The following is a 25,544-nucleotide window of genomic DNA, read 5'->3' as shown; positions in this document are numbered from 1 at the left end:
CAATGGTGGAAGACTCAGAAGCACAATAGGAGACTAAAACTCAAACTTTCCCAGATTCAATACCAAATAGTACAATGTAGTGCCACTCTTTGCAAAGCTAACTGGGCTCAGGTTTTTGACGATCTCCGCTGCAATCTCTCCACAACCCACGCTTGGCATCTGTTACGGCACAAGCTAGACCCCACGCAATCCAAATCTCAGACTCGCCTTAGCATTCGCCGCCTCGCTCACAACCATCGACAGGACGCCGACGCCTCCCTCGCCCAGGTGAAATGCACCTACACAACCCCCGGTCTCCCTGGCAAGTATCTTGATTACACGGGCCCACCCCAGCCTGAGCTTGGTACCCTTATTACAGAATCAAAATTTCGTGCCGCCCTATTGAAATTACGGAATAGCGCTCCCGGAGATGATCAAATTACCAATGCAGCTATCCGAAATCTTGACGATGCTTCCATCTCTGACTTAGTCAACTACTTCAACGAATGTTGGGAGGCAGGTACTCTCCCTGCCTCGTGGAAGCATGGAAAAATTTGTATTCCAAAACCCCACGAGCCTATCACCCTAGAAAACATCCGCCCCATTTCTCTTACATCCTGTCTAGGCAAGGTCTTCGAGCACATAATTCTTGCTCGGCTAACAACGTACCTGGAAGACAACCACCTTTTCCCCCACAGTGTCCTCGGCTTTCATGCGCATCTATCTGCGCAGGACGTCCTACTTCAAATTACGCATGACGTGCTTGATGATACCATCTCCCACCCCACTAAAGCTATCCTGGCAGTTGACCTCACCAAGGCATTTGACAGAATTCGACAGGAACTGCAGGCTCTACAGGCAGGCCCCAAAACCTACAACTACGCTCGCGCGTTTCTCTCGGGCCGCACTGCCTCCCTGCACATAGATCAGATTGCCACATCCCTTTATACACTCGGAGAGCTCGGAACCCCTTAAGGGGCGGCGGTCCTTTCTCCCCTTTATTTAACGTTGCTCTCATCCCCCTAGCTCACAAACTCGCTCTAATCCCACACCTAAAGCATGCCCTGTACTCTATGATATTACCACATGGACCACTCATGGCTCTGACGGGCAAATTGAGGAAACTCTTCACTTAGCAGCAGACACCATCTCCTCTCACGCGTCATCCATCGGGCTCGAATGTTCCCCATCTAAGTCCGCGCTCTTCCTAGTTAGGCCAAAATCTGGCGCTAACTCGCCTATCCAAATCGATTTAAAAGGATTCCCTGTCCCCATCACACCCGCCCTCCGCATCCTTGGCCTCCACTTGCAGGATTCTGGACGAAATGAACATACCCTTAAAAGACTCAACGTCTCCACGCAATCCGTGTTGCACCTTCTACGCCGAGTGTCCTCCCTTAACAAGGGTTTAGACGAAGCGGAGAACATGAAAGTAGTGCACGCATTTACACTTAGCCGCATTATATACGCAACCCCATACCTCAAATTGAACCGCACAGAAACCGAACACGTGAATGCAGTGATCCGCCTTGCGACTAAGGCAGCCCTAAACCTACCTCATAGCCCTAGCACAGCCAAACTTCTTGTACTAGGCATGCATAACACCATTCAGGAACTAGTTGACGCGCACCTTCAGACACAGTACCTTATACTTGCCACAAGCGCCACTGGCCGCCATATACTCTCTTCCCTTCGCATCAACATACCCGCTAACCAGTCAACCCTTATAGCCATCCCTCGACACATCCATACACCTCTTATTGTGAAACCCCTTCCTCGAAACGTTCATACCCAATATCACATCCCTCGCCGCCTAGCTCGCTCTAATGCCCTCCATAAGTATTATGGGCAAGCCCACGATGCCGTTTGGGTAGACGCCGCATGTACAGCGCATGAAGCGGTAGCAGTTGCCTACAATCCAGCCCTACCTCACCCCCTAACTCACAGTCTTCCCTCGGGCTCTACGCCTGAGGAGGCAGAGAAGACCGCCATCGCCCTAGCCCTTGCACATTCGAACGGCCAATACATCTTCAGCGACTCCAAAACGGCTCTGTCCAACTTTGCCAGGGGCAGGATTCACGCCCCTGCCTGGCAATTGTTGAACACTCCTACCCAAAATTTACCGCGCAGGGTAGAGCTTCAGTGGGTGCCGGCTCACTCTGGGAACCCTGGAAACGATGCTGCCGATAAATTGGCCCGAGGCCTGATTTTACGGGCTCAGGACAGTCTCGATCCAGGATTCTCGAGGGAGCGGGCGCACACCGTTGCGGAGCTCACGCAAATACCCCGTTTGGACCGTCGGACTTACCCTCCTCCCCACCCCTCTCTTACGCACTCCCAACAGATTCTCTTCAGACGCCTCCAGACCCGCTCTCTGTCATCCCCTCAGCTTTTATCCCACTATTGCGGCACATACCCTGCATGCTCCCAATGCGGTGACCCCCATGCCACACTCTCCCATATCCTTTTCGGCTGCCCTGCTGACCCTCCCCGGCGGGGACAGCACGCCATCTCGAGCTGGGAGGAGTGGGAGGTCCTGCTCATGTCTGCAGACCCGACATCGCAGCTTGCTGCGGTGACTCGGGCTGCCGACATCATGTCCCGGCATGACCTACTTGATGCAGTCCAGGACCGCGCAGTGGCCCTGGGGCCCAGCTGGGTCTAAAACTCACTTGCTCAGTAAAGTTTTTCTGTCTCTCTGTCTTGGCACAGGCAGGGGCTTAATTGCTTACATTCTTTTAGGCTGCCCCACCATACTTTTTGTCTGTCTGTCTGTCTGTCTCAAACGTTGAAAATCGGTTGTTGGTGCTCGGCAGACACCTGAACCGCGCATTAAGGGAAGGGATAAAGGAGGGACTGAGGGAAGAAAGTTAGAAAGAGGTGCCGTAGTGGAGTGCTCCAGAATAATTTCAACCACCAGGAGATCTTTAACGTGCACTGACATTGCACACCCCAGGCGCCTTTGCGTTTCGCCTCCATTGAAACGCGGCCACAACAGTCTGGTTTGAACCCGGGTAATCAGTAGCTGAGCTCCCTAACCACTGAGCCACCGCGGTGGTTCTCATACGTTCTTCATTCGCCATTTCGTCACTTGGATTTCTCCGACCGCGTCGACCGTTCGCCTTTTTGTGATTGCGTCCGGCGGTCCCACCGCTTTGAACGGAAAGTGCCTTGTCTTTGCGGATGTTTGGCGAGTGGTGTGGTGAACACTCGGGTAGCTGACAACATGGCCCGCCGGTGCCGCCGAGTCCATCAAAGAAGCGTGGGAAGTATTCAACTAAACACCGCGACCTTGCTGTCTAGCTTGTACAGTGAATGCACAGCTTTGGCGAAAATACAGGCGCATATCGTCACCAGCAAGAGAAATTTGCCGCAAGGGAAAATCGGTGTCTTTTTTAAGCCGATTTCATCTTAGTATAGTGTTTTTTTTGTAGTTCACGTATTTCTCGGACAGTTCGATTATTCGGACAATTTATCAGGTTCCTTCGAGTCCAACAAATGGTCGGTGACTGTAAATTATGCACGCATGCATGGCAATTGCTATGCAAAAGGCAGTGTGGGGTTAAGAATTGTAACCGGAAGCAGCTGGCAGACGATTGTCTCAGTATTCTTTGCGTTCACTTCAGAAACACACCTCACCCATTGCTTGATGATGAAATCCATAAAAAATACCCCTGAGTGCACCAAGTGACCCTCAGCTATGGTGCTTCAGTTTCATTTTCTCAAAATGTACAAGTGTTTTTCAAAACTTTTGATCAGCTTATGAGAAGTAGGCTGAATACAATTTTGGAAAGCCAACAATCCAACCCTTTTTTCTGATGTTCAAAAGGACTGGCGCCAGAAAGCTGCACCTTTTTTAGGGCTGATAGTGCTGATAGCACACACAGCTGCGCTGGCCCTGAATTAACCTTCAAGCACAGGAAGCTGGGTAAAGTATGCTGCTGTTAACATGTCATCTGATCTGCCATGTCATGCATGATGTGTAGAGAGCACAAAGCAAGCTCTCTGTTCATGCAGTGCCCTTGCTGCTCTGTTACCACTGATATTACATTGTGAAGTAACTGGTTTGAGGCATCAGCACTTTCACTCACCTGTACCGCCACCAGTGCCACTGTTGAAACCAAGAACAACAAGATTACCAGCTACTGTAGGCAGTGCATGTCTCCCTAAAGCTGCAGGGAAAATGGAAGACAGAGTTGAAGGAAGAGGCAGAAGCAAATGTTCCAACTCAATTTTGTAATATTGTAACTCTTGGAACCCCTCTCTTGTGCATTGAGAAAAAATTATCTCGAGTTGTGACTTGTGAGATGCACTGCCTGCTCCACGTTTTTTTTTACCATCAAAAATAACATGATCGAATCAGGGCTTGATTTCTTGCTTGCTTGCTTGCTGTTGCCATGAAGAATGAAAAGGAAAGTTCATGAGCCTGCCCACTGGCTCAAGCTTAGCCACATTTGCTGCCATGTGCTGAAAGTAGGAGAGTTGAAAGATAGGAGAGCAAAGATTGAAAGAAAAGACGCGCGCTATTATGTCCTGTGTCGATCCCGGAGGCAGTGCAATAACTGGCCAACCCGTGGCAGAGGTAAAGCAAGCTTCAAACACTCAGCCACATTTCCAAAAATAAGTTTAATATCTTGGGTCCAAATAGTTTACATGTCTTTTTGTCTATGCACGCTTGATAATTTGTTTGTGTTGTAATAGCCCTGATATGCATTCCTTTTTTTTCCAGGCCATTGGGTTACTACATCTTCAACATCCCAGTTCCTAATGTGCCAACAGAATGGATGATCAGTGCATTTGGAATGGACGAGTCCAGAGGATTTGGGATTTTGTCAAACAGCATCTCAGTGAGCCACCACATTTTAGAGAGCCATCTTTTGGAAGTCGCATTTTTTCAGCATGAACTCAAGCTTGTGTATCTTTTTTTTTCAGTTTTCAAGTGCAAAGCCGTTCTACATGAACGTAGAAATGCCAACAAAGATTCGTCTTGGAGTGCAGCTTGGTATACGTGTCACAGTCTTCAACTACAGGCTCTATGAAACTGAGGCAAGGTTGCTTTTATCATTTGTTACATATTTTTATTCTCTCTTTATTCTTGAACTGGCTTGTCAGTCGTAAAAGTACGGTAAGTATAAAAATAATGCAGAACGAGCACAGCATCTTTACATTTCATGGATACAAGACCTGTTCTGGCAAAAGGGCTATAGTCATGTCGAGATGTGATTGTTAGTCTTATACCATATACCTGATATCTCAGGTAGAATGTTATGACACATAAAACTTACCGTATTTACTCACGTTTAACCCACCCCTGCGTATAACCCTCACCCCTAACTTTGAACTCCACGAAAAAAAAGAAACCGTTGCGTATAATTCACACATGCCTGAAAAAAAAAGCCAAGCCTGTTAAACAGTTTCTGACATGGCATACCTTTAAAAAAACCATGAAAGGTGCAAGCCATTAATTTCACATTTTTTGTTTCAGCAAGTAAGCCGTTATGTCGTTTGTGATGAAAATTACCTATCAAGGCAGATTACAGCCTTGCTTGTAAGTTTCACTTTGTCAAAGAGTTATCGCAGGGAATTTTATGGTTAGCTGTGGCTTTTATTGTTACTGCTGTCACCATGCGCCTTTGTGTTATTGGATGCTTCACTGGATAAGTTAGCAGCGATATATGCAAGACTGTATGTAGAGCCTTGATTAGAATCTTTTCGAACCTTCTGTTCAATAAAGAAGTTAACGTGAATTCAGGCTCAGGTTCGTGAATATGTCTGCTAAGCTGCTTCAGGGCTGTGTAGTGGTGCACTACGGGAAAATCTGATGTTTTGGAGTCATGTATGCCCATAGGCCCTACCCTGGGTTGGGGCAGAAATTTATTTTAAATGTGCAGTGCTTTGTGAACTGACGACGCAGATGGTACGGTACATACTTCTATGACCTAAACACATGCATTCAGGCTTTGTATTGTGCTTAGTAGTGATGATGTTCCAGACTGATAAAACAGTTGTCAATGGACAGAGAAAAAAAGTAAGCTCTGGAACATGTGTTTGCGTGTTTCGTAAAATGGACTTCACTGCGTTTAGAATTTCAAACCAGAGCTCCTAGCTAGCAGCTTGCATGGTACAATTGGGGTGCACAGTGAGATGTCAGCTTTTTTTCCTTTCTCTTGTTGTGGCAGCACAAAAACCATAGCTTGTTATGCTTTCCAAACTATAAAACAAATCAGAATCATCATTCCTTTTTCTGTCATTCTGTGAATAACTGCAGTGTAAACAAAAAGTTCTCAACGGTAATTTTTATGGGCTGAGCTGATATATTATAGATATTTCATAGATATGTTTTGAATATACCTGCCTATACCACATTGTCATTATGAGCATAATGCCACCTAACATTTCCAAAAATTGGACGTCGAAATCTGCACTTAAGATTAAAAGCAAAATCATCCATGGTGGCTTTGTACACAATCTTTCTGTTTCAAGGTGTAACTTGCGGCGGGATTGAAGCGTCTGGAGTTCAGATTGCCTTAGTAGATTAGTGACAGACACGTGCCTACCACATGTTATAGATAAATGTTAGTGCTTTTTTGAACGCCTTCGATGTGATTTATATCTACTTGGGTGTGCGGATCCCAAAGAACGTCTGCATATTCCAGCAGTGGGCGTACTAATGCAGTGTAGGCTGTTAATTTTGTTTTAGTTGTGCAGTGCTTTAGGCGATTTCTTAACAGCCAAAGCCTTTTGGACGCCTTTGAAACCAAATGCCCGATATGCGAGCTCCAGCTTAAGTTACTGCTAAATACAACCCCCAGGTACTTATATTCATTTACATGAGAAATAGCTGCACCGTTAATTTTATATGTGTAATTATGAACCTGCTTCTTTCGTGTAATTGTCAGTTTTGCACACTTTGAGGTGTTTAAGGACATTTCCCAGGACAGACACCACTTAGAAACCTCTGATACGTTGTCGTTTAGTATACTATGATCGTGAGCTTTTTGAATAGGTAGGTATACATCGCAGTCGTCTGCGAAAAAACGATTCGCACTTAGGAATCGAAACTTAATTCATTTAAATAAATAATTAACAGAAGTGGACCAAGCACAGAGCCTTGGGGGACTCCCGAAAGACCTGCAGCTGGCAGAGAATTAGAACCAGAGATCTGGACGTACTGGTGCCGTTCAGAAAGGTAGGAATCAAGCCACTGAACAAGACGCTGATTTTGTAGCAGATGTCGGCGTTTTACCATTAGCTTACGGTGCCAAACACGATCAAAGGCCTTCGCGAAATCTAGAAATATTGCGTAAAGAAGTTAATAAAGAAGTTAATGTGAATTCAGTCTCAGGTTCGTGACTATGTCTGCTAAGCTGCTTCAGGCTGTACAGTGGTGCAATACAGGAAAATCTGATGTTTTGGAGTCATGTATGCCCATAGGCCCTACCCTGAGTTGGGGCAGAAATTTAGTTTAATAGTGTAGTGCTTTCTGAACTGACGACACAGATGTACGGTACATACTTATATGACCTAAACACATGCATTCAGGTTTTGTATTGTGCTTAGTAGTCATGATGTGCCAGGCTGATAAAACAGTTGTCAATGGACAGAGAAAAAATTAAGCCCTGGAACATGTGTTTGCGTGTGTTTCACAAAATGGACTTGACTGCGTTTAGAATTTCAAACCAGAGCTCCTAACTGGCAGCTAGCATAGTACAATTGGGGTGCACAGTGAGATGTCAGCTTTTTCTTCCTTTCTGTTGTTGTGGCAGCACAAAAACCATAGCTTGTTATGCTTTCCAAACTATAAAACAAATCATAATCATCATTCCTTTTTCTGTCATTCTGTGAATAACTGCAGTGTAAACAAAAAGTTCTCAACGGTAATTTTTATCAGCTGAGCTGATATAATATAGATATGTTTTGAATATACCTGCCTATACCACATTGTCATTATGAGCATAATGCCACCTAACATTTCCAAACATTGGACGTCTAAATCTGCACTTAAGAGTAAAAGCAGAATCATCCATGGTGGCTTTGTACACAATCTTTCTGTTTCAAGCCTAGGAGACTGTACTTTTAAGCATGCACAGAAACATTTGTGGAACTTCTAAGGCTTATTTTAAAAGTAATGTTACAACATTTTTGGGGAAAGCCCACAGACACTAGTGTACTTAATAACGTAGTACGTAGTTATGTGAAAGTGAACAGAAGCTACGTACTGCATACCTAATGGTATCATATTGGTACCTTGGTTCTGAAGCAAAATGTGATGACTTTTGCAGGTACTCATCACACTGGCTAGCTCCCAAGATTACAGATTTGTCTCCGTGGGGCCTCTAGGCAGGGTAAATTCCGATGCACCAGATACTTCTTCTGGAGAACACCAACACCTGATTTTCGTAAGTGAGGTTTACTGTGTCATGCCTGAGCCGCTCAAAACGTCTGCAGTATACTTTATGTTGACTAATGTCTCAAGTGCATGGGCTGTGTAGATTTGAGTTTCTATAAATATGATATTGTACCACCTGTGAGTGGAAGGATTTTCTGTGTACGTAATGTTAATGAAAGCCTCATCAAAAAAGGCAGAACAGTGCGTAGGGTAGGAAGTTGAATGTTTTCTTTATGCTGTATATGAATGCATATCAAAATGCTGAGAAACCTAAAGTTGCTGAAGTTCTTCACATTACCATTACTCAACTTCTAACAATGTTTTGGAATAAAATTCTATACCTAAAATGGCATTTAGCAAAAGTGAGGAAAATATTTTGTGATTGTGACAGACAGACAGACAGACAGACAGACAGACAGACAGACAGACAGACAGACAGACAGACAGACAGACAGACAGACAGACAGACAGACAGACAGACAGACAGACAGACAGACAGACAGACAGACAGACAGACAGACAGACAGACAGACAGACAGACAGACAGACAGACAGACAGACAGACAGACAGACAGACAGACAGACAGACAGACAGACAGACAGACAGACAGACAGAAAAACTTTATTCAGCAAGTGAGTTTTAGACCCAGCTGGGTTTCTGGGCCACTGCGCGGTCCCGCACTGCATCAAGTAGGTCATGCCGGGACAAGACGTCGGCAGCCCGAGTCACCGCAGCAAGCTTCAGTCTGCCGACATAAGCAGGACCTCCCAGTCCTCCCAGCTCGAGATGGCGTGCTGTTCCCGTGGGGGAGGGTCAGCAGGGCAGCCGAAAAGGATATGGGAGAGTGTGGCGTGGGGGTCACCACATAGGGAGCATGCACGGGATGTGCCGCAATAATGTGCTTCATGTATACTTGCAATGACTGCTGCATATTTTGTCTTTCCTGGAAGGAGTAAGAAATGTAGATTTTTTTTAGTAAACATTGTGGGCCGATCAAAATTTTGACCCAAGCTTGACATTTAGAGGCAGAACATTAGCACAGATGCTCTGCGCAATCCAAATATAAGCAGTATGTGGCCATAATCAGCTTAACGTTTGCCAAATGCGAATTACTCTTTCTTCTTTTTTCCTTCCTTCTTTCTTTTTTACTGAATAGTGAGAGTGACCTTGCCTTTTCCTTCTTGAAAAGTACTTTTTGTTTTCAATTTTCATATGCTGTGCCTTGTTTGTATCAATGTATCACATCTTATGTGTTAGGAGTACCAATGAATCTTCCTTGTGATGCGCGTCATTGTTCATGGCTGGTTTATGAGATACCCCTTCAGCCTCATGCACGATGATAGGTTCGTGCTAACCGAGATGTTAGTGATAAGCCACTACATCGCAAACGCCCACCAGAAGCATAAGGTTCAATGGAAGCCGAGTCTGGGATTTTGTGGAACTACGTCTTAGGCTGAACTGCCACTTCAGCATAAACGGTTTCGCAATGTTTTAACGTCTATATAGGGACTTGGATTTCTTCTTCTTGTGCTATTCATGACAAAAATCAGGTGCAATTTTTTAGGTCTACGCCAAGGACAAGTTGTGGCATAAAATTCTAAATGTACAAATGAAGTTGAGTGCAAATGAATGATGCATTTTTTTATTGTGAAAGAGATAATGTTCATGAAATGTACCAACATGACTTCTTCATATTTTTTCTACTTTTAATGGAAGAAATTAATCATAAGCACTGATTGTTTTTCAGAGATAAATTACTCTATTTTCATGTTTTTCAACATATAAAATACTTTATTTTCACAAACAAGCTGTATAAGATTGGTTGCAGCTTGAAAGTATTTAAAAGGTGCATTTTCCTTTTCTTGTCACAATTCTTTCATCATGTAGGCACATAGCGATATATAAATTCATAGCATTTTTATGCCCACGTTAGACCTGCTCACTTTTGCATGTACACTGTTGAAAGGTTCTTTCAATGCTGCAGAGTCAGTTTGGTTTGCACAGCTGCACGAGAGCAGGGCACTGTTATTTTTGGATAGTGCCTGATGCAGTAATGCCAACAGATTTTCTAATCAGCACCTGTGTTCAACGGCTTTCTTTTATCAAATGCTTTTCTCCAACTCTTCTTGAAGTAAACCCATGTCTTGGTGAATTTAAGAGCTGGAACTGGCTTAGAGGCATAAAAATAATTAAATATAACTTTCTGAAGTTTCTTTGAGGTATCTCTGGTTTTTATACATTTCGTCCAGTGATTTTTAAGAAAGCAGCTTTTGTCTTTTAACTAATTTTCATAAAACATGATTGAGGTCAGAATAATGGAAAAAATCGTATTTCGGCTAAAAGTGAAGGGCCATTTAGTAAGCACTTTACACGCCACACATAGTACCTGCTGTCTTGTTGCTAAAAGTGTAAACCTGTGTAGTGTGTTATTAAAAAAATGGTTCAACATGGAAAGTTGCTTAACATACTGTGTGCCATGTATGAGTGTCAGGACCAGGTAGAGAGAGAGATAAGATCATCAGATGGGTACAGTAATTTGGAGCAGTCATGCAAAAATTCTTTAAGTGGGGTTTCAGTAGAGGTTATAATAACATGCATCATGTAGGAAAGTTTTTGAAATTAATCAGATTTCCACTGCCAGAAGTGTGCAAACTATCCTACTGTTTGTTCAGTGGGCATATGTAGCTGCATGAACAGTTGTCCTGCTTGAGAACTGTAGAGCTTTTTTCATAAGGCTAAAAACAAAAATCCCATTTCAGATCAAGCCTGGGAAATCTGCTGTTCTTTACATGCCTATAGTAGCTGTACGCACTGGAACAATTGAAGTCACTGTTCTTGCCAAGACGCAGATTGCAAAGGACATGGTGACGCGTTCTTTTCTTGTCGAGGCGAGTGTTTTTTTTTACCTGGAGCATGAACGCAACTACGAGCGTTCGCAAGTGCTCTGAGCTCTTTGTTCTCTATCTGTTTTCAGCCTGATGGCATTCCTCAATACCGTCACACATCCATGGTTCTGGACCTCACTCAGGGCGCCTACTTGATCAAGTATCTCGACACAAACATTACTGAGTCACCCATCTTGCCTTTCCGACAAGATCGCTTGTATGTGTTCGGCAGTAACAAGGCCACTTTATCTGTGGTTGGTGAGTACAATCAGCAGTTATAAGGACTAAGCTTACTTGCTTGAAAGCAGTTTAGTTACTTATGTTCAAATTACACCAAAATTTTAAAATCGTTGAATAAAACAGCGCATTTATTATGTGCAAAGCAATACTGGCAGGTCTTTATTACTTTCCGAGTGGTATTCAAGCTTACTGCGCACTAAATGGAAGCCAGGAAAGAGTCTTCAGAATTTGTTTATTGAAAACTCCCATTGCAGTTTTCAATGATAGAATTCGTATCCACTAAAATTATCCTCAACCATGTTGTTGAATGTTTCCTGTATCCTCTTGCACCAAAACTTTTTTATGTCAACTTGGTTCATTTTAAAAGAATGGGGCTTAGTCAGGAATTTCAACAAGGTGAAGAACAGAGGTAGTAAATAAAAAAAATTTTGTGTGAGAGAAAAATAGATCAGTGCGTTGTAACCATGCAACTTCAAAGATTTATTACTTTTGCATTTCAAGGCATTTTTATTAGATCCTTTCTCCACAAGACGTCAGAGTGCTGCCATGCAGTAAAACGTAGTACATTTGACCCCCGTTAATGCGGGAATCCAGATACTTCAGATTGCTGGCGTGTTTCTGGCAATTGCCTCTATGGTTCTGGTGACTGCTGGTATAAATCGATGGTCTCGGACTCAGTAATTAGGGCGGTGCTGTGCTCTCGTCGGTTATTCAGACCATTGAGCTCCCCAAGAAGGCCGTGTTGAAGTATGACCGCTTCATCAAGCAATCGTCTGATATCTAATTATCCCTCCTTAAGCTTGAATCGCATGGCCCACTGTTGCTCACGCAATAGCAGAGTGATGATGGTCAGAGGGGTCTCTTCATTATATTGACAAGTAGTCCGCCTGCATAGTTTCTTTCTGAGTTTCGTCACCGCACTGCTGCCAGCCGGTGGCGACAGTGGCTTTCGGCAGCACATCAGCCAGTTAGCCGAAGCAAGCTTGTGCTTGATTTCGGACGCAAATGGCACATTGCCAGTCTTTTCTTTTTATTTCTTTGAAGGAATCTCGCTCTTTCACCTTTGATGCACAATATAACATGTGCATGCTCATATTGTATGCCAGGACTAAGTGAACGCAGCACGTTCAAGACAGAAAACATTGGAACGAATATACAAACACTCATGCAGTGTTACAAGGCTGCATGGACGTAACGTGTTCAAAAGCACAAGAAGGTTCTGTAACTTTACATAAACGAAGTATTAGAAATTCCAGTAGTGCTGCCACTTTTGTGATGGGAACACATTGAGCTCCAGTATTGGGCAGCGTCTTTCTCGAAACTTTTGTCTCTCAGTTTGTAATTAATGGCTTTAAATAACTGCAGTAATTTCTGCAGGTATAAAATCTTTACCATCTGTTTGGTGCAGTATGAAGTAGTTATTAAAATATGCTGAAATTTCATTGGATACTGTTTATGCACAATGTTAGAATCTGTACGTTATCTGCCATGTGATGCTTAATCTGCGGTTATTGAAGTTCATGTTGCTTTATGGCAACCATGCCATTAGTATATCATGTTCCCATATAGATAAGCGAATCATGCCCAACCAGCTAGAGAAAGCTCTTGTCGATGTAGCATATGCAGGAAGTCGTGTTCTTGTACATTGTTCCCCCTCTACCTTTCTTTTTCTGAGAAGAGCAGTGTACATTGACGTTACTGATTACATTTCAGGTGATGTGTTTGGCCCAGCATTCCCAACTATGCCTGTCAATTCCAGCAGCCTGTTGTCAAAGCCGTTTTACTGTGGGGAACAAAACATGTTCAGCTTTGGGGCAAATTTCTTCACGGTGCACTATCTACGACAGACAAACCAACGTGACATGCATTTGGAAAGACAGGCATTCAAATATCTGAACTTGGGTAAGTTTCTATTTGTCACTTGTACGTCCACCATTTGTCATTGACCATGTGTTTGGAATGGCGCAAGACAAAACAACCTTTTCTTGCAGGATACCAAAGGCAGCTGACTTATGAGAATGAGGATGGAAGCCTCCAGGTGTTTCGATGGCACAGTCAGCTGAGTGTTTGGTACGTAGTAGTCGAGGTGAAAAAAATGAACAGGAAATCAGATGGTCGCACTGAAAGTCGTTTTTACACTGCTCTCAACTTGAATAATCCACTTGAGCTGGTCTCACTCAGATCACCTTCCGGTAAGGATGATACAATTTGAGCTGGTCAGAAGGAGGCCTAATAGAAGTTGGTTCTAAAATTTTCTCCAGCTTAGTTTCCAGTTTTTGTATATCCTATTGCATGGTACATCATTTACATGATAACTTGTTTTTAATATATGTGAACATAAACACCGTGTACCCTTGGGGTATTCAGTGAAACCTTATCAAGGTGTACCTCGCAGGACCATGAAGAAAATACGCGAAGTGGCAGTATGCGCTAACCGAAAGCAGCTTAAACATGTCCACTGACTGACACGGTAAAGGATGATACCTGAGGCTTTTCATAAAGGGAGGCACACATGGAAGCTTTTATTCACATAGGACTGCAGAAATCCATTACAGTCGCCGACCAATTTTTTGAACTTGGCGGGACTAGGAAAATGGTCCGATTAATCGAACATTCCGAAAAATGTGTGAACTTCAAAGTAATAACTTTTCTGATAAAAAACCAGCTCTAAAAATACCGAAATGCGCGGCTGCCCATGTTCAGCTTGCAAGCGGTAATATTAGATTTTATGTGAGCCATAGGCGTGCTCCCACGATGTCTGCACGACCTCGCGTCACGATACCAAACAGTGCAACGCGCCCGAAAGGATTGCCGCTAATGAATGCAAGCACCGCGCAAAGCAAGAACAGTCGGTTTCTATGAGCAGCGACACTCGCAAAGACCGAGAAAGGTTACCTGCGGGAAGACTCGACAGACGGTGCGGCTGTCCTCTTTTCAACGTTATTGCATGCTCTTTGTAGGCCATCTCGATGGCAGTGGAGAGCATGCTATAATCTCAAGTGGCAACGATGAAGGACAAATAGCCAAGCCTATCCAAGCCAGTGTTTTCAATTTACTCTGACAGCTTCTGCTGACTCCGTTTAAATCCAAGGTGACGCTTCTCACGTCAGCAGAGACCTGTTTCGTTGTGATAGTGATGCCTGCTCACGTCTGTATTAGGCTGAAAAAATGAACTTTCGGTTGAAAAATGATCTCCACAGTATTGCTGGCATATATTTGAGTCCAGAAAAGCAAAAGTTTTGGACTCCACCGTGTCCGAAATTTCTGCTATGAAAAAGGACACGTTACTATGAGGTGCATGATGGTTCCTCAGTGAAGTTCGAAGTATCACTTAAGTCTGCATTATTGCAGTCTGAAAAATCGGTTGGCTACTTATTTATGTCTGCTGCCAATTTGGCCTCTCGGCTACTGGTGCAGCCTCGAAGGCAGAAGTCACGATTTTTTTCCCTCTCTTTCTTGTTGGGCGATGTTGTTGCATCCAGATGTTGACGTGGAGTGGTAGAGGGCGGGTCTCGTGAGTGACCCGGGGGACGTACTTCGCGACTAGTGAGTTTGAGACAGGCGTGCAGGTCTTCTGACGTTGGCACTTGGAAAGGCTTTCCTTAAAAAGTTATTTCTTACAATATTTACAAAACTGATTTACATATGCCGAAAGGTTTCGGCCTCTCCGCTCTAACTAAAAAAGACAAAACTCCAAACTCTCGCGACTCCGGACCACCGTCGGCCACCACACGGCCAACCCGCCAGGCCGCCGCTCAAGGAACTCGCTTCTCCAACTTCGCGACCCCGGCGCCACCACCGGCCGCACACGACCGATCTGTCTGGCTGCCACCAACCAACCTCCCGCGCTCTCCTTAGCGCGCATACATTTTCTTGTCCTCCCGCCAAATCTACACCCTCGGCCAATAGGTGACTTTCCCCCCACATTTAGGACGCAACTTATCACAACACAAAAGAAAAGCACACAATATAAAACACGCCTTGCAACGCAAAAGAAAAGCACAAAATATTGAATGCACGGCTCGCTGCAAGATGCCATGGCTAACTAGAAAATTGCCACAACGAGGGGAGAGAAACCATTTGCAGTGAAAGCCCGTTAATTCACAACTCGTTCATTCGAAATTTTGGATAATTCGAAATAGTCATCGTGGTCCGGTCTGCAGTTCATAGAACTCTATGCGCGTAATAGCTCGTTAATTCACTCAAAAATTGGCGCCGCCACCCATAATTCGAACTGCGCGCTGCCAAGCGCAGCTGTTGAAAACCATTGTTGGAAGCTTTCACGGCAGAAAGACAGATGGCACAACCATCGGGGCGCCGCTAGGGTGCTGGAACAAGTACTAACCAGTCTTTCCTGCCGCGACTGCTTCGAGGAACAACGTTTTAGTGTTTTAGCCCTCGTTTTGCACGCCGCTTGCTGTGAGCTTGTGTCCGCGAGATGTGTTGAGATTGAGATATATTCAACGCTGATGAGACGGCTTTGTTTTATATGCTCCAGCCAGACAGAACAGTAACATTTAAAGGGGACAGCTGCGCTGGCGGCAAGCGAAGCAAAGAGCGGATTACTGTTCTGGTCGCCGCTAATATGACCTTGACGGAGAAGGTCTCTCTTTTTGTTGTCGGAAAGGCACAGAAGCCTCGGTGTTTCAAGAACATTAGGACACTGCCGACAGATTACGCCGCCAACAGCAAGGCGTGGATGACGGGCGAAGTGTTTAAAAAATGGCTCCTGAAATTCGATCGGAGGATGGAGCTAGGGAAGCGTCAAGTTCTCCTCATTGTGGATAACTGCTTCGCACACAAAGTCGAGGCCGAGCTGAAAGCCACAAGGCTAGTATTTTTGCCCCCCAACACGACTGCGGCCTTGCAGCGAATGGATCAGGGGGAGATCAGAAACATTAAATGTTTCTATAGGCGCCACATGATCTAGCGCAAGATTTTGTGCACAGGAAACCAGAAGACCAGCACCATCACATTGCTCACAGCAATGCACATGTTGGTGAGTGCATGGGAGCAGGTCACGCCGTCCAAATTGCAAACTGCTTCCACCACTGTGGCTTTGCTGCCGGAAGCATGGAAGAAAGTGGCGACGATGGGAGTCCAGAGCCTCTGCCTGCGGTTGTGCGTGCTGTGCTGCAGGACGTTAGTTTTGATGATTACGTTGAAGTAGACAGCGATGCAGCAGTGTGCGGTGCCCGAAGTAATGAGGACATTGTCGCTGAAATTGTTAAGGAGCAATCTGTCCCAAAAGAGGCAGAAGACGAGGACGACGACGAGGAGCAAGAGCCCGTGCGTCCGTCCGCGGCAGAAGTTATGGGAGCGCTGAATGTCGCGCGCCTTTTCTTCAGCTTTGAAGAAATCCCCTGGGGCTACCCCAGAGATGACAAGAAGGGGCGTGGCATCTGCTTAGCGGCAGAGAGCACAGGGTGCGACCTTCTAACCGACGAGAGCCAGCCAACCAGACAAGGCAACAGCGTGAGCCCAGATACGAGCCCGGACCTCACCTTCGTAAGAGGCAACAAGCAGGTAGAATGGGAAAACCTTCTCGAGAACCTGGGTAGCGACCACTACATAGTCAGAACCTGCATGGTGGCCGAGGGGGTCAAAAGGAAGATTGGCACGGCACGAATCACGGATTGGGACGCTTTCAGGGTGCAATGCACGCAGATAGAGGGCGAAATCGAATCCGTAGAGGAGTGGAGTCAAAACCTTCGGCAAATCCAGGAGGGATACACGAAAGCTGTGGATAGAACAGAGCAAACACCGGAAGTAGATAAATGGCTCATCGGGCTATGGGAGGCAAGACGAGGGCTTACCAAGCGCTGAAAAAGGCAGAAGCTAAACCGAAAGCTTAAAAGGAAAATCGGTGAGATAACTGAAAAAGTAGAGCAATATGCAATACAACTGGCAAGGCAGGGCTGGCCGCAGTTTAGTAATTCGCTGAATGGCACGCTAGGCACGGCTAGGTCGTGGCAGATTCTCCGAGCCATCATGGACCCAACCCAAAGCAAAACCGAAGGCAGCAAGTCGCTACAGAGACTGGTACATCAATATGATGGAACCGAGGAACAGCTGTTAGAGGAAGTTAGGATAAAATGCTACGGGAGGGATCAGATAGAAAGCTACAAGGAAGAGTATAAAGGCGAAGAGAATCTAAACATGGACAGGCCTGTCACCAAGGAAGAGGTAATCGAGGCGGTAAGAGCGGCCACAAAGAACACGGCAACGGGAGCAGACAAAATCAGCAACTCACTAATCAGGAATCTCAGCGACAACGCCATAGACCAGCTAGTGGTGTACCTCAATAAGCTTTGGCAATCCGGCACGGTTCCGGCAGAGTGGAAGCACGCATTGGTGGTTATGATACCAAAGCCAGGCAAAAAGCTATCGATCCAAAACCTCAGACCCATTTCCTTAACATCATGTCTAGGTAAGCTCTACGAGAGGATAATCACCAAAAGGATTCAAACACATCTGGAAGGAGGAAGGTTATACCCGGATAGCATGTACGGTTTTAGAGCGAACTTGTCCACCCAAGACATCCTAATACAGCTTAAGGAGGAGGTTCTAGCCGATGCCAAAAGCAGGGGAAAACGTGGTCATGGCTCTCGATATAAAGGGGGCCTTCGAAAACGTCAGCCACAACGCCATCATGGAGGGAATCAATAACACCAACTGCAGAAGAAGAGTCCATAATTATGACAGGGCCTTCTTAAGCGATAGAACTGCGACAGTCGGGCTTGGAGACCTTAGAAGCGACCCTTTCGGCACACCATGCAAGGGCACTCCCCAGGGATCGGTCAACTCACCGATATTATTCAACGTTGCGATGATCGGGCTTGCGCGGCAACTCGAGAGGATACCAGGGATAAAACACGCGATGTATGCCGACGATGTCACGGTATGGGTCACCCAGGGCTCTCTGGGGGAGAAGGAGGACAGACTACAGGAAGCAGCCACGTGCGTGGAGAAGTACACCAGAGAAAGAGGCCTCAGATGCTCAACCGAGAAATCGGAGCTGCTGAGAGTCGGAAGACACCCAACTAAAGCGGAGCTGGAAGTCTACCTGGGAGGGCAGAGGATTCCAGAGAAAGACATGATAAGGGTGCCAGGTATGTGGCTGCAAAGAAGCAGGAAATGCAGCCACACCATCAGCCTAATAAGTAAAGCAGCAGAGCAGGTAGGAAGAATGATCAGCAGAGTCTCGCATAGGCGGTACGGCATGAAAGAGGAATATACCTTGCAAGAGTGGCAGATCGGGCTAGTTGGTATTTTTCCATAATGCGATACAGCACGAATAAAGACGGGGACGAAGCGAGACAAGACACCACAGCGCTGAAGGAATCACAACAACCTTGTTGTGCTTGTCTGGAACCGCAACTTCGCGTATTTCTCCCTTAAGCTTCTTCAGGAGGCCTTCTGCTACCGAGATGAGAAGTGTCTTAGGGTAGCCTGCTCTTTCCAGCCTAGAAGAATGTTTGTTAAAGCTGCCACCCATAGAGTGCAGACAAGATTTCTTTAGAGCATTAGTAAAACACAGGTTCGCGATGCCGCGCTTAACAATCTTAGAGTGGGCAGAACTATAAGGAAGCAGGGACTTGCCCCCTCTCGGCTCATACCGCCAGCATAAGTGTCTTTCTACTAGAGAAAGCCTTAAATCAAGGAAGCGTAGTGACCCACTCTCAGGTGTTTCATGTGTCAAAATGAGAGGTGACAGGCACTGCTCAAAGGAGGAGAGAACACGAGAAACAGTACTTGGAAAGGAGCAAACATTGTCAGCAAGTAAGACTAAGTAATCGTCTACAAATCTAAAAACTTTTGTGACAACTGAAGGGAGTCGTTAAGCGAGCAGTCGGTCATGATGGGCAAGGTAGATGTCACTGAGGATGGGAGCAATGCATGAGCCAATGCACACACCGCTTTTCTGAATGTAACTGTTCTCGCCCCATTTAACAAAAGTGGAATTAAGATAGACCGTCAACAATTCTAAGAAGCCACCTACCGATATACCGGAGGAATTTTGAAATGCAACCGAGCCGAACGCATCGATGCTACTTTCAACGCAAGACAAAAGCTTGTCATGTGGCAAAGAATAATAAAGATCTTTAATGTCAACCGAGAATGGCATGAGAGCTCTGCAGACACCACAGCGCTGTGGTGTCTTGTCTCGCTTCGTCCCCGTCTTTATTCGCGCTGTATCGCATTATGAAAGAGGAAGACACGCTCAGACTCGTGAGCAGCCTGATAGTAAGCCGAGTCACCTATTCACTGCCCTACCAGATACCAACCAAAGCCGACATGGAACAGATAGATGTAATATTAAGGAAGGCATATAAGACCGCCCTGCATCTACCTAGGAACACACCGAACGAGAACCTACTCCAGCTAGGGATTAGTAACACCTTCCAAGAGCTGAGGGAGGCCCAAATCAGGGCGCAGTATACGAGACTCCGAGGCACGCCAACAGGCCGAGAACTGCTGAAAAGAATAGGGGTGGAAACACAAGAGCGCCTTGACAGGTACAGGGACGTCCCAGATGGAATTAGAAAAGCCATTCGGATCGCACCCCTGCCCAGGAACAAGGATCCGAACCTGCACGAAGGAAGACGGAAAGCAAGAGCCGAGTATATCGAGCGAGGCTTAGCCAATCTGGAAAACACGGTCTTCACGGACGCGGCGCTGTACCTGATGGATAGGAAGCGCACGGCCGCGGCTGTAGTAGTCGACCACCAGGGAGAACTGATCACCTGTGCAGTGGCAGAGGCTGCGGACGCAACAGAAGCCGAGGAGGTTGCCATAGCTCTAGCGGTCGCTTGCGGCTCCCAGGGAAACAAATCTCTAAACATACTTACAGACTCGAAAGAGGCATGTAGGAACTACACTAGGGGAAGGATAGGTGCCGCAGCCATGAAAATACTCAGAAAAGCGCGTGTCTCAGACACAAAACACATACACAGCCTGGTTTGGATACCCGGACATGCAGGTATTAAGGGAAATGAAAGAGCGGACGGCCATGCTCGAGCGATGAGTTTCCGAGCGGGATTACCGGACGACTTTTGCACCCGAGCCTGTGACGGGGGGTATGCAGAGCACCTGGCCCTATACAAGGGCTTAAGGTATAAATATCCTCCGCCACACAAGGCACTAACAAAGGAAGAGGCTACCGGGTGGCGCAGACTGCAGACGGGTATTTTTCAAAATTTAAACATACTAAACAAGATGTTTCCGACACAATACAGAGCCACATGCCCGTGGTGCGGGGCGGTACCAACGCTGTACCACATCACATGGGAGTGTGAGCGAAATATAAAATTCCACCAACACAAACACACAAGTGCGGAGCAATGGGAGAGCCGACTTGTCAGCAGCGAGCTCACGGTCCAAAGGACCCTGGTGCAGCACGCTTACGAGGCAGCGCGGCTCAGCGGAGCCCTGGAATGAGGGCCCGACCTTGCGAAGACTGGATCCGGGATCGCCTGATATGAAGACGACGCGGATCCTGCTGCCGCCGAACTACGCAAATGTTCAAAAAAAGTTTTGCACTCACTCAGCTTTGAAGAGGGGGAAGAAGACTCCCTGCGTCGCATTCGCGCGCTAGGAGACCGAGTGGCTGGGGTAGCCCTCAGAGAGAAGAAGCAGAAGATAACAGATTGTTTTGCTAAATAAATGTTTTTCGTGCCCTCCGGGCATCAAACGCGTCCATTTTTGCTCACTTTCATTAGTTCGAATTTTGGTTAATTCGAACTGGCCTGGCGGCCCCGTGGAATTTGAATTAACGAGCTTTTACTGTACGACACATGCGTCCTGTTAGCCGCTCTGGCCTAGGGTGCCCGGATGCCCACTCGCCTCCGGCGCTGGCCCATCGAGCAAGCTGCCGTGGCTAACCAGAAACATGCCACAACGACCGGAGAGAAACCCTTTACTACACATGCGTCTGATCAGGCCATTCCTCCTCGCTTAGGCCGAGGCTCCCGAAACTCCGCGCGGCGCCGCCCTGAGAGCCTCTCCCTTTTGTCGGCGCGTTCCCCTGCTCCCCTTCGGTGGCCCTCCTCACGCCTTACCACGACGTACCGTACGCCAGCTGCGTCGTGACACCTCCCCTCTTCTTCTCCATTCTTTTCCCCCTATTTTTTTGTGCTAGTTCGAAAAAAAACACATGCTTTCCCCTTAGGCTGGCTCAGGACGCCGCACCTCTCTCTAGTGCGAGAATGCACTAAATCTTCCCCTCGAGATACACTCCGAAAATAAATACAGGCATGCAAGCACATGAAAGCAAGATACAGTGCTACACATCACAATATACGCCACAGGATCGCATATTTAAAGTGAAGGCAGAGCATACAAGAAGCATGCATGAAAATAAACAGAAAAACAACAACCGTCCACCGAGGCGAGCCTCGAACCTCGCTGCTCTCATGCTCCATGCTCAGGGGTTCCTTCTGCTTTACCAGTTCGTTATAGTCCTTCACTGTTAACAAGCAGTCAATTTCGTTCGCCAACTCCTCTGTCACTGCGCACAAGATGGCAACATGTGGGCTCCCCCGATCGATTCTTAGCGCCACATGCGCGAGCTCAGCCTCAATGGGTTGTCCCAAGGCTCCCTTCAATGCTACTTTCCCTCGTGAATCTACCCTTTCCTCCGGCAGCAGTGACCTCCTGACCACCTTGATATCCGTGCCCGAATCTAATTGCACCAAGATGTCCGATTCGCCCAAACACAGAGGAACATCGCCTACATGTGTCCCCGCCAACTCAGTGCTCGCTTTTGGCTCCTGACCCTGGCACCGAATTTCAGCGCTGTAAGGGGTTACTTCTGTCACTCTGGCGGTAATCTTCCTTGCCTCTGTCTCTAGGCATTCTCGGGCCATATGCCCTAAACGGCCACAGCGGTAGCAAAGAGGTGACGCAGCCATCTCTCCTCTTTCCTGCTCCCATTCCCTGCCGGCAGAATGCCCCTCCGTGGCACCATTACGAACCCTTAAACCTCTGTTTCCCATATTTTCTTCAGTTTCTTGACACTCCCCAACCATGTGACCTGGTCGGCCACAACGGTAACACTGGCGCATCGTTGTATGTGCTATAAATGGCGCGTTCTTCACCTCTATCTGCTCTTGCCCGTGGAGTGGCGATGCTCCAGCCATCTCCTCTCTTCTACGTCCTTCACCACTAGCCATACCCATGCGCGGAACGCTAGCTCCCGATGGTTTCCCCCGACTGCTCTCCACAGCCTCGACTACTTCTGTAAGTCCGTCTATTTTCAGTCAGCTTTTGTTCTCCTGAAGTGGTATCTGTCGCAGCGCGTCATTGGGCAGTACCTCTTTCAGTTTATCCACCACTACCAGCTCCATCAGCTCCTCCGTTTCGGTCACTTTTCTACTGCTGATATAATATAAGTAGTAACTGCGAAGCCAGTAGCCGAACTGGCGCCACGATTCCTGCGGTCCTTTCTTAGCCGTGTCAAACATTCTTTTATATTCTGCCGGGCTTAGTCTCAGTTCCCTCAAAATTACTTCCTTTAGCTGTTTGTATTCAAGTATTTCTTTTGTCCCATTTTGCATCGCCATTGATCGCATGCGGTCAGTGAGGTAAGGAATCAGGGTGATGGATTGCACGCTCTCCGGTACACTGAAGGAGTGGAACAGCATCTCCACGGAATCAAACCACCCCAGAATAAGTGACTCCTCTTTTGGCATTTGGGGCAGTACACTTGAAGGAAGGAAGGAAGGCCTCAAACGTTGCTGGCACATACCCACTACGGGGGAGTGGCCAAGACACAGGCGGTTAATTACTGGATACAGGAAATTTTTGACGGGAAAAGCAGTGGAAATAGTATGTAGTCTGATAGATTGGAAGAGGGAAGGAAAGCGGTCCAGTTAACTTGGAGATCGAAGACGGGACAATTGCTTAATGTGCATAATAGTACACAATGCCTGTAATGTTGCAATGTCTTACTGACTGAGATCGGGAAAAAGAAATTAGAATTGGAGTGGCTGCGTTTCTTGAAGAAAATTTTGCACAGCAGAGCGCACACTCCTGTCGCTTCGTCCAAGCAAAGAAGCGCCAATGGAAAGAACAACCGCGGAAGACACAGGCAAGCCCCGTTGATGAAATGGAATTTGCAAAAGACGCTTCCTCAAATGAGAAAAGCGGCGGCAGAACAGCAGGAAGTGATCTATTGTCTCAGGTTCGGCACAAAAAGGGCACAGTGGGGAAGCTGCCAGTCCAGATCTGTGAAGGTAGAAATTTAGAAGGGGAACCCGGCAACGCAAGCGCGTGAAAGAGACCTCTAGTCTGCGTGAGCGCCAGTCTTTGCTACTCCAAGGATGCAGAAGATGCTGATATTCGGGAGATGATGTAAGAGCCGAGGCAGCAAATTCCTGAAATATTGTGTAGCTGCGAAACCTCACCGCAGCTGTATATGCACACGATGGTAGGACAGCAACAATTGGGCCGCTGAGAGAGGCTCTTGCTAAGGAATCTGCAACCTCATTTAAGTGAAAGCCCATGTGACCTGGTACCCAAAGCAACCTTACCGAATTTAGATGCAGCGGAATCAGGAACTTAAAGAGGCGTAATGGCCGAGAGTCAGTGGGTGAGGATAAGGAAGAGCAAATGGACAGAGAGTCTGTCATAACCACGACCTGAGATACGGTAGATTCTAATTTTCGTAAGGCTAAGATTACTGCTAATAATTCAGCCAGAAAAATTGGAGTGAAGTCAGGAAGACGGAGAGAAAAAGACCAATCCAGTGAAGGTGAAAAAATTCCCACACCTGCCTTTTCGCGATCCTGCGAGGCATCGGTAGCAATAAGAACATGAGAGGGAAAGGACCTTAGGTGGTCCTGCAATAGACCCTGAAGAAGCGGGAAGGGCTGCAGCTTTGCATTCGATGGGAAAATGTCATCGAATTCAATCTGGACAGATGAGGAGTTGTTATATATTTGGCGGACATCAGTGAAATGAATATTTATGCGATCAAGGAGGGACTGCACGTAACATATCTGCGGGGTATGAAATCGAGACCAGGCAGCACCAAAAAAGGCGGAAGGTTGACTAAGAAATATTATACTGGAAGCGTGAAAAGGTGAGTCGCACAATTTTAAAAATGTTTGAACTGTTAAAAGGCGAAACCTAGCTGATAACGAAGGCATTCGCGCCTCAAGGTGCAGAAAAGCATTGGCGACATATTTTGGAAGCCCCAGACAAAGGCGCAACGCCTCACGCTCCAAAAGCACAAGAGGGCGAAGTTTATAGGCAGGAGCTCCTGAGAACAAAACACACCCGAACTCCAAAATTGGGCGGACGTACATTTTATAAATCATCAGAAGCGTATGCCTTCTCATGCCTGACCTAGCACTACAAAGCCTGCGCAGGATGCCAATGGCCCGAACTCCTTTTGCAGAAACTTGCTCAATGTGTGGCCGCCAGGAGAGAGTAGAGTCGTATATTACACCGAGATACTTCACCGTCTGAACTTGAGGTATTATGTTATTTCTATAGACCAGGCAGATGTTTACAGGAACAGAAACTGGAAATACTAACAATGCGCATTTCTTCACATTAAGGGACAGATGAATTCTTCCTAGCCAGTTGTCAAGAACATTGAGGTAATTTTGCAGGGTTCGATAAAGAGTGTGAATGTCACCTGCTGATGCAAAAAATGCAATATCGTCGGCGTACACATAAGTTTTCACATTTTGAATGCATGGAATATAGCTTAGAAAAATGTTAAAAAGAACAGGTGAGAGAACTGATCCTTGCGGAACACCTCTTGTCTGTGGAAATCTCCTTGAGGAAACACCATTTTGGCAGCAGTAAAATTCTCTATTTTCTAAAAAAACAGAAATCCAGGCTACAAAATAGCTTGGGAAGTTGAGTTCCTGTAATCTTAGTAATAGAGTCGAGTGCTCTACGCTGTCGTATGCTTTACTCACATCCAAGGTGACAAGCGCAGCAAACTGTTTTCTATTGCGAGCTAATTTAATACGACTCTCAAGGTCAGTATGAGCACACCAAATTGAACAACCCGGCCTGAAACCAATTTGACATG

General features: G+C 46.3%; 2 pseudogenes; one reads left to right on the top strand and one right to left on the bottom strand.

Annotated features, from left to right (window-relative positions):
- Nucleotides 1-25,544, top strand: part of LOC144114176 (CD109 antigen-like) — a 66,382-nt pseudogene that overhangs the window by 19,793 nt on the left and 21,045 nt on the right.
- Nucleotides 4,508-4,666, bottom strand: LOC144116805 (U2 spliceosomal RNA; annotated as a pseudogene).

The sequence above is a fragment of the Amblyomma americanum genome, chromosome 1, assembly GCF_052857255.1.
Source record: "Amblyomma americanum isolate KBUSLIRL-KWMA chromosome 1, ASM5285725v1, whole genome shotgun sequence".
NCBI lineage: Eukaryota > Metazoa > Arthropoda > Arachnida > Ixodida > Ixodidae > Amblyomma > Amblyomma americanum.
Note: the sequence above shows the minus strand (reverse complement) of the source record. Positions and strands in the feature narration are given on the sequence as shown.